Below are 11,218 nucleotides of genomic sequence, written 5' to 3' on the forward strand. Positions count from 1 at the left end.
AAAAATTCGATCCGTTTTGCTGGAGATGATGCGAAAATCGATTCTTTCACATTTCTTTCTATAGCTCTGAGTCGGGTGACCATATGACACGTATTTTACGGGACGTTCCTGTACTTATTTTTTTCAGTCATCCTGAATATTTGATAAAGGTGTCCCGTTTTAATTGGATATTCACTATCATCGTGGGCACATAATTATTGTGACTGCAAATATGTATATATATATTTAAATTATTCTATATGAATAATTTACAGCTTGATTTTAATGTAATGAACTATTTAAGGAGTCTCATATATTTAACATGGTCAAAAAATCGCAAAAACCATGCTCTAATGAAAAATATCATTTTTATATTCTTTAACCATTGATTTATTTAAAATTTGGTGTCCGTACATATTTTTCATTGCATATGTTACGCTTTGTTAATGCAGATTCTATGCTTTGTTAATGTAATGCAGATTCTATGCTTTGTTAATGTAATGCAGATTCTATGCTTTGTTAATGTAATGCAGATTCTATGCTTTGTTAATGTAATGCAGATTCTATGCTTTGTTAATGTAATGCAGATTCTATGCTTTGTTAATGTAATGCAGATTCTATGCTTTGTTAATGTAATGCAGATTCTATGCTTTGTTAATGTAATGCAGATTCTATGCTTTGTTAATGTAATGCAGATTCTATGCTATGCTTTGTCAATGCAATGTTTTACATATCTTCAATACGTACCTATATTTGTTTCGTAAATTTTCAAGCATTAAGAAAAACATGTATATTAATACCTTGCGCTCATGATAAAATAGCTAACATGACATCAATGTAATTGAATAAAAATTAATTCAAAATAAAGAAAACTGTTCGGTTCATATATATAAAATGCGATTTAATTATATTATTTAAAATTCAAATGTTTTGAATTAAAAAAAATTTAATATATATTTTCAAATTAAGTACTCATGAATGGATTTAAAATATTTTGCCTCATTTCATGATTTTCAATGTTTCTCATTTCAATATATGTTTCCTTTATTTTTATTCAATTACAGTGATTTCATTCTATTTTATTATGCACACAAGGTGTTAGCAATGCATTTTTCTTAATGTTTCAAAATGTGAAAAAAAGTATTTTTTTGAAGATACGCAAAAAAAAAAAACATTACATCGATAGAGCAAGCATAGCAGATACAATCAAAAATATGTGCACCAAATTTGAAATAAACCAACAGTTAATAATATTTTATTATCACTTTATATATAAAGTGGAGTTTATTTAGTACTATATGCATTCGTCTTCTATTTTTATTAATGGGTGCATTGTTGATGACGATCTCGTTCGTTATTTGGTCATTGATGATCGGACGATATAGTTTCAAAAACAACTCGCGATTATTTTGGTGACAATTGGCACAATGTCTCATTTTTCTAACTTACATATCAGGCTGTACTCAGATATGGCATTCATGTTGCAAGGGGTTGTATGATTATTAAAATATAAAAATTAACTTTTTATATAGTCCCCGTGTGCCCCAATACCCAATTACAAAGTTGTTGCCCTCTCTCCTGATGCCAACAAAAAACATTCCATGCTTCTAAGTGCATTCACTGAGATATTCGAATTAAAAACAACTCTTTTTTTTTTTTTAATGCGGAAAAACTGTTTTACCCGCATTTAACGCTGCTTTTTTCCGAATTTCCTTCGTTTTTCGAATTTGAATATCTCAGTGAATATTGCACTTGCAAACATGGAATTTTTTTTTTGTTGGCATCAGGAGAAAGTGCAACAACTTTGTAATTGGGTTTTAGGGGCACACGGGGACTGCATAAAAAGTTAATTTTTACATTTTAATGACCATACAACCCCCTTACAACATGAACCCCCCCCCCCCCCCCCCATATCTGAGTACTACACGTTATTTGGAAACTTTTTCTGATTGGAAGTATGCCTCTAGGATGGATCAACGGTTCGCCAGTAAAATGCCATACGCTCTGTTTGCTATGCTCCCTGTATAAGTTACTGCCGAAGCCCGAAATCGGCCAGCTCGTGAATTAGCCAATTTCGTTGTAAATTGTCAAGGCCAATGTCCAAATTTTGGGCTTTGGCCAACCAGTTCACGAAATGTCGAGAAAACCCCGGCCAAAGTACGAAAAGAAAAGGCGTGATTCTAGGTCATCGCCAATTGGCGTATTTTTTCGTGATAGTTGTGTGGCAATCCATCATATCGCAGTCACGATGCGGTAATCATTTTTTTTACCAAGTTAGATAATTTGTTTTAAACTAACTAATTGTTTCAAAAGCATTGTTTTTTTGTCTTTAATTAGAACTAAAATGACCTATCAAATAATTTACCCGCCAACTATTTATTATTATCATCATTACATTTGTACTTTTATTTCAATTTATTATAATTTTCTTCTTATTCTACTTTTCACAATGTCGGATATAAAGGGTTTAATCAGACAGAAAAAAAAACTTGGATTTTTCTCTCGAATTTCGTTTTTTTCTCTCTCGTTACATGAAGCTAATCCAAAACAGCTACTGTACATAGCCATGTATCACACGTTAGCGATGAAAGAAATGGATTTTTGGCCTACCGGACTGCCTGACATCAGCACATCAAACATTAGCCATGGATTTCCAGCCACCTCGCGAATCGGTCGGCCAAAGCCCAAATAATTTCTGCAAATCGAACTTTGGTCAAAATTCTCGGTCAATTCGTGAGGTGGCTGGCTATCGCGAATTGACCGAGCTGCACTTCGGGCTTAGGCAGTAACATATACATGTTTATTTACTTTAAATTGAATTATTAAGCCTTCAACCAGCGATGATAATCAAGTATCCGCCAGCCATATCAACTAGGAAAATTGCGAAATATTAGTGTCTCAATGCGATCAATATATGAGGTAAGTTTTTCAATTTCCAATAACGATAACATCGAATTGACAAATCGCATTGTTTTGTTTTTGTGCATTTAAACTACCGCGACAGTAATGAAATCCGCTGGCATTTCAATGTCGTAATGCATTTTTCTACCCACAATCAGCATCTGGTAAAACAAATCTCCATATTCAGAGTTAATAATGATAAATTGACCTCTACGAGTGACCTCTCACGGACGCATTCAATTTCAATTAAGATAAAAAAAAAAAAAAACTTACAGGAAAATCATACAAAAAAATATGTACATGATTCAATGTTTGGTACGTGAACTTCAAAGATTTTTCTTCCAGAATTTTCTGTGATGTAGTTGAATGAACACGCTGATAATGAAATGTATGACCACAAAGCAACAACGCAGGAAAACAGATTAGATATACTGATAAAGTATTGTCTGATTTTGTCTGTTTTTTTTTTCATTTGTTTTCTTTGTTTCCTTCCTTTTATTATTGGTATTATTATAGACAAAACAATCAAGCTTCCTGTTATTTAGTCCCTTTTTCCGCATTTTTTGAAGAAAAAAAATTTTTGGGCATTGAAAAACTTCCCAAGAAATTATTATTATTTTTTTATGTGTAATCCTTGTTGAAAGGGTCGAGTTTTTGACAAAAGGCTATTTCTAAGTAATATACGATTTCATTTCTTTTGCTGTTTCCTTAGACATCAGAAAGAAATGTAATACTATAAAGGTGTCTCTCTGTGTGTGTAATGTTTTCCTTCCTGGTTAAGTGATGTATCCTTTTGAGGTCTTTCCTTCATATCTATGCTAGGGCCGTTCCATGTTTCTTCAGTAGTGTTCTTGTGATATGTCAGTAAGTATAGCTCAAATGCAATGGGATGAGGAATTAGGTGTATTTGAAATTTTTCTCTGATGTTAAAGTTGATCCAGCTCTACGGTTTGGAATGGCTAAATAGACAAAACAATTGATGGTCTAAAAGTAGTGATTCTCAACCTGGGGCCATATGGCCCCTTGCGGTCTTGGGATATTTTAAGGGGGCCACAAGTGAAAACCGGATGAAAGGGAGCCATGACAAGTAGTGACATGAGCTGTGAAAAATAAAACTTTGAAGCAAAATACGATCGGAAAAATGTGACTATTTTCATAACACAGTGGAAGTGCCATAGGAACCAAGGCCAGCTTCACCCATGGACCCTTAGGATATAATCGGCACCTCCTAGAGATAGAAGGGGGGTCAAGTTCATCTGTAACGTCATTCCGACTACCGAGCAAGTTTGCCACATTTTGAAACACAGCATCCTATTTCGTTTCTTCTCATTTTGGCGTAGAATTTTCCTGGTTGGCTCACAAATATCGCACAGTGATTGGATATGGGACATAGAAATCGCCAATTATGAGCCCGATCATTTCTTTTCCGCACAACGGTGATACCGGCACGAGCAGGGAATTTTTTTACCCCTGAATATTCTGAGGGAAAAGGGATTACTTGCTAACGTCACGATCAGCGTGCGTAGGCCTTCTATCTCTAAGAGGTGCTGGAATAATCTGGGGTCTCGTTTCCATGGAAGGGGTGGCTACACGATGAGATCTGTACTATGATTTTCAAATGGATAAGTATGTAAATACGTAAGCTGTTATTTCCAGCTAAGTGTGAGGCCCCAGAACACTTTGCCCGAGGACTCATGATGTTGAGACGGTCATGCATACAACTAAAAAAATAAATCACCATGGTATCACAGAATAATGAGCCGCATTGGGCTATCATTGCTCCATCATCCTCCAAGATCTTCCGAAAGAGTTCTGGGAATTCTGCTGGTTTCCAGACTTCAGGTTCTGGAAAAGGGCAATCCCGACGGGTTGAGAAATTTCATTTATTTGAGATGTTTTTTTTTTTTTGCTGGAAAAGTTAGATCCTGTTCTGCAGTTTCGAATAGCCAGATACACAAGAAAATCGATTTTCTGAAGGGAATTTGAATCCGAATTTGTTCAATTTAGGTTGATGCGGTAACCATAAAGATGCAAGTTAGCTGCAGAGTTTTAAAGCCAAAATCTGAATAAAGCACTTGCGAATAAATATTATTCAGAAAATTTAGGTCTAACCAGTCTATCCGAATTGAATAAATAAATGACCATGGTATGAAATGGATTAAAACTAAGCAATAATTAGTGAGTTATGTCTTGATATTAGCATTCAAAATGATGATAAACATTGTGTGCTAATTTTTTTTTATTTGCTTCTCACAGGGCGTCGGAAGTGGTTAGAACAAGTACTCGTCTTGATCTTTACATAGAAAATTTAGATTTCGGAATCGGTTTAGTGTGTGTGTTGGATGTTCAGACCCGTGCTATAAATTACTGAGGTTGATCGAGCATCCCACAGCACACCCGGTTCTGATGCCACTGACTTTCCATGTTTTTATGTTGCGGTTGTATTAGTAATAACGAAGTCCAAGTCTTCCAAAAGCTGCACCTAATTGAAATGAAAACAAAAGATAATTGAAGTTCTTAGGGTTAAAAAGATAAATTATCTGTCTCTAGTTGCCTTTGAATTTGCCTAATGAAAATCAACTAACGTACGTGATTCAACTGAAATTGATCCGAGAAATGTATGTGTTATATCTATCTCATAAGCAAATACAAAATTTCTTATTTTAAATATTTAAATGATTGAACGAAACAAACCAATAAATATACAAATAATAATGACAATAATCGAAAAATAATTTTGTAAATAATTCAGTAAAATGAGCAGTTATAGCGAGAGATTGTGCACACTACCATAATCAACGAAGTAGTAAAGCGGGCTCTCTCTTTGCAGGGGAATGACGTCACTCGTAACGTTAGCTGGTACCGACTCCAGCTCTTTGAGACAGCCCTTGTTATATGGCTCTGAATAAACTGGAATAAGCCTATATATTGTTTCGGTTCGTAACTTAAAAAGAGTCAAATATGAATGCAAAAAATCTCTATCACGTACAGTGTTTTCCGTATGCATGATGGTCATTTTTTTTAAATACATATACACTGTGAAAAAAATACACATCTTAAAAATGAAGATAATTGGCATATATTCTTATAATAACAAATTATTTATTTATTTATTCACGTCTCAACAGGCAAGTATTGCCCAATTACAGAGATGGACAAGAGAAGAAAAATACAAAAACGCAAATACAAAAACTACAAAAAAAAAACAAAAACGAGTGGAACAATAGAAATACATACAGAAAAGCATAATAACATGAATATTCAATACTCACACATAACTTTTAAGAAATTCCCTTATAGTTGAATTGAACATATCGGGTTTCACATCGCACTGATTATAATTATATATTGCACATCTCAAAAATAGGGGACCGTCGTAAGATATTTGTTCGGGGTTTAGGGAGGCGGAAAGTTCGCCGAACAGGCCTATTTCCAATTGTCACAGAAAAATCAACAAGTTGAAGAAGGTAGCAGTCATCAATTATATTATTGACAATTTTATACAAAAAGCGAAGGTAACTTCTTCTTCTTCGGCATTCCAATGATTGGAAATGGAAAAAACGTCGCAGTTCAGTTGTACTTACGTCATTGATGTAGACGTGAAATTGCCTGTAAAACATGTAACGTAGAAATCTGTTCTGGACTCTTTCTAGTGTCAGTGAGTCTCCAGATTGTTGTGAGGACTCCATATAATGGTGCAGTATTCTAGTTTCGGGAGCACATAAGTCCTGAAAAGTGTCGCGATTGATTTGAAATTATTGCTGCTCCTCACAACAAATCCTAGCAGTTTTAAGCATTTATTGGTAAGATCATATATATGATCGGTAAATGCAAGCTTGGAGTCAAAGAAAACACCAAGGTCTTTGATTACGGAAACACGAGTGATCGAGACAGCATCAATGGTGTAGTCGAATTCGGTCGATGACAATTATCTTGTATAGCTGATGACGTGGCATTTTCGAACATTGAGCTGGAAGAAATTAGCCCCACACCAATCATAGAGAGACTGTAGGTCTCTTTGTAGAGCCATGCAATCTTCCAGACTTCCAACTTCGCGATAAATTTTCACGTCATCAGCATACATCAGACACTTTAATGCACTGAAGCATTGAGTTAGGTCATTCACGAAGATTAAGAAAAGCAATGGTCCAAGATTCGAACCCTGGGGAACACCGGATACACTGACATACATTGTTGAAATTGCGTTATGAAATAAAACTTGGGATGTTCTCAAATTTAAGTAGCTGGTGAACCCCATGATAGAGTTCTCGGACACATTGAAAGAACGGAGTTTATAAAGTAGTGTCTGGTGATTTATTTTGTCGAAAGCCTTAGCGAAATCCGTGTAAATGACATCTGTTTGCTTGTTGGCGTCTATTGACTTAGCAAGATCGTGAGTGAGATGAACAAGATTTGTTTCAGTAGAGCGATTCGGCAAAAACCCATGTTGAGATGGAGATAATTCTAGACGGATATGGTTGTACAATTTGCAATGTACGATGTGCTCGAAGAGTTTAGAGACGGCGGATAAAATAAAAATGGGTCGATAGTTGGTGACTTCGGATACTAGACCGCTTTTTAAAATCGGAATGACATTTACAAATTATAATATATTTATTACTATAGTTATTTTATCATATCCATACATCGTTATATATGAAATACAGAACAAAATTGCACATGTATATACACAAAACGAAATTGATATGCATTTTACCAGTGTTTTATAAAAATAATTCATTTCTTTCTCTTATGTATCGTGTTGTCTTCTTTCTACAAAAACAAACAGTAATCACTCATTATTGAAGGGCCCAACCAGCGAGGGCTAATTAAAGAGGGACCTGTAATTTATTGCCGATTCCGAACGGCACCCTTTTTCATACTCACCGAGAGGTTGGTGCGCTAACCCCACGGTGTGGGACTCTGGGACTCCCAGTAGTAGCAATATTTTCTGTGCTCATGTCGCCGTTTCTGCTGTACCCCTGTGCCAGGTCCAGTTTCTGACAAGGACGATTGATCGTCTCGGGAAGGACACAAGCCCCCATGCTGCCCCTCCTTCCTTCATACACCTCTGATCAGCCCCGATTCAATGTGAAGTGGTGGCAGCAAAACATATAGCAAAACTTATTTGGAACATTAATGCATTGACTTAGCTTCATTTAGTTGTACATTAACACGAAGCCTGTATTTCTTCTTTCGATTTAAAAAAAGAAGGAGAATCGGTTTCAATTAGAGATAAAATCAGTGTTGCCATTCCCCAAATTTTAGATGACAAAAAAAAAAAAGAAACATGATTATCTGGTATCATTTCACACGTATAGCCTAAATATGTAAATTTTGAAAGATATTCAAAAATAAATACCATATAACAAAAAAAAAAAACTGGACATGATGGCCATTTTTTAAAAACAGATCTGGAATCAGCACTCAAAAATTAATTTAGAACAGCTAAATTTTTCCATGTTAGAAAAACCTTGTAGACTAGTGTTATTATGACGAAAGGCGTCACTCTGCCTTGTTAATACGACAGATACAGGAAACTGGCTAAGTGATATTGATGTTTCAGGAAAGGAAAATTCATGTCTACGCTCACGGGGATAGCCTGTTTCCCGATCTGTCGTATTGACAAGGAAGAGTGACGTCTTTCGTCATATACCGCCATCTGGTGGCCCTGATGTCATTTGCGAGCTATTAGTGGAATGTTGCCACCGTCTATTGCACTATACATACGCTCCAAGGAGAGGAAAATCTATCTGTCTTCATAGCTTAGTTGGTAGAGTACTCGTCCGGCAAACGAGAGACCGGGATTCGTGTCCCCGTGAGGGCAGAGATGAATTTTCCTTTCCTGAAACATCGATGTTCGAGACATGTTTTATAAAATGTTTGTTGATAATGAAATAATAATGACTTTATATAAGGAAGGAGCTTTATTTTTTCTATAAAGACACACACACATTTTTGTTTTTCTTTTCTGTAAAATGCATAAAAAGTACAATAAAATTACCTCAAAATGGACATTTATTGAATAATGACCATTTGTATTTAGTCGTGATAGTCATACAGGAAGTTTGAAAACGCCACAATCAACGGTTCGAGACAATAATTATGTAACGTTTGACGTCATGTTGTAGAATAGAGCAATTTCTTTATACCCATGGCTACTTTTTCAAGGAAACACTGTTATAACGAGGAGAGAAATTAATAACATTTCTGCCAAAGCTGTCGTAAATGTTATCACTAAAATTTTGACAATGGGAAATAACTGGTTGATTAATGAAATAGTTTGGAAGTTTTTTTACTATGTTCGCGTATGGTGAATTAAAATTTTCGAGAAATACAATGTGTTTTTGAATTTTAAAGTATAAAATATTTCTCGCCCGAGTGACACAGTGGTAAGATGCTCGTCTACCACCATTCACGTCCGTGGGTTCGATTAACACCATTTGTAGCAGAAAGCATCCGCGAAAAGCTCGTGACGTCACTGAAGTCGTCCATTTCACCTATAGTCATTGGATATACTGCAAAAAAATTAAAGCTATCGCATACGTCGGACTGCTATATCCAATGGCTACAGATGAAATGGATGACTTCAATGACGTCAAAGCTTCGCACGGAGGCCTTCTGCTATAGAAGGTGTTGGTTCGATCCTTGGGGTAGAACATAGACACACACACACACAACAAGTTATTTCCGTACCGAACCTGAGCTGACCACCGATAGATGGCACTTTCATTCTCTACCCAACGCGATCGGTAGTAAATTGCTGTATGCGATATAACTGGAGTTGTAGTGTGCGTTCAAGTAGAAGTAGTATTAAATGCAGAGGCGCGTCGTACGTGTTTTAGACCTGTGGGTGCTCGACTTGCTCTTTGTATAGGAGATTTTTATTTCTGACTTAATTCTGGAGAATGCTCAGATCGGTGCTACAGAATGCCGTGGGTGCTCAAGTACCCGTGGATCCGACGCCACTAATTAAATTCAACATTTCAACGTTTGCAGGGAGTATTCCCACATTCAAATGCGGAAAAAATTTACAGGTTCAAAACAATTCGAAAAATCTTTACGAAATCTACTCTACCGGAGGTTGGTGCTCTAACCATTCAGTTGGAATGATAAAAATTATCGGAAAATAGTTAAGGTTCAGGTGTGTAGAATCATAATAATTCGTAGCGGTAGGGTTAAAATATTTCAGTTTACTGAACATTGTACTAATAGTTTTTCTTTCAAACCGAGCACAACATCGGTCTATCGCCATGGGCAATTTACTACTGAGTTGTGCCGGAAGTGTGATTGTGTGTACCTAACAGTCTGATTGCGTATACATAGTGTTGTGTCTGACTTTCAGTGCCGCCATCTATATTTCAAAAGTAAAGTGTAGGCCTGTTGCTCTTTGCAGTGAGACTTTTTAACGGGGAGATCGGCTCGCATTCACTCCTGGAAGTTGGAAACCACAGAAAACCAACTTCAGCCGACTACCACTGTATCGACGATGGGGTTCGAACCCGGGTCCTCACGATGCGAGTTCGTCGTATGACCACTCGACCATCTATTTCGACTATTTCAAAAATTATTTTTTCAGTGTCCACAGCTCTTTTATGACGCTTAGTATTTTCTTGGCCGAAGATGCACTCTGCTCTGATTCAATTTATGTTAGTGTCTCCTCTTTCTCCAGAGCGGTTATGAATTTCCAACTATTGGGAAATAGGACTTCAATAGTGCTACTGAACGAATTATGCCAGCCCTCAATATCATTATTGGTTTTTGCTAAGCTGTCAATAGTGGCGTCAAACTGATTCCATAGTTCTATAACAAATTTTGGATCTCTCCGACAATTTCTTCGTGTTGGACTTCCAATCCAGGTGTCTTCGAAATGATTTACAATATCATGTAACTCTTCTTCGTTGTGTCTGTAGTGCTCGCTAACTAACAAAACTTCAAACTTTTCAACTACGTCGTTGGCTGGTACGAATGCTAATGCAGCTAATTTTCTAATATTCAATGCAAAATCACTGACTGTCGAATATTTAACTTGCAATCCACTTGTCTTAATCTCATGATTAATAATTATATTATAATTATTAATCATGTAATCATTATTAATAATATAATTATATTAATAATTATATTATTAATCATGTTTTTTAGGAAGCAGCGCTGAATTGTCTCGCGATGAACTGTCGTAGATCCCTCGTCAGATAAGGGTGATCCTGGCTCTACGGAGCCCAAACACCGAAAGTCACCGGACTCAAAAAATTCATGAAAATCAAATTCTCGTGTGAGTATGAAGTTTACCAACGCAAAATCAGTTCGATCTTCTACCGATAGGGGAAGATGGCTC

The sequence above is a fragment of the Pholcus phalangioides genome, unplaced genomic scaffold (genome assembly GCF_987345545.1).
Source record: "Pholcus phalangioides strain wild (caught in Gottingen) unplaced genomic scaffold, Ppha-v1.0 ptg000017l_1, whole genome shotgun sequence".
NCBI lineage: Eukaryota > Metazoa > Arthropoda > Arachnida > Araneae > Pholcidae > Pholcus > Pholcus phalangioides.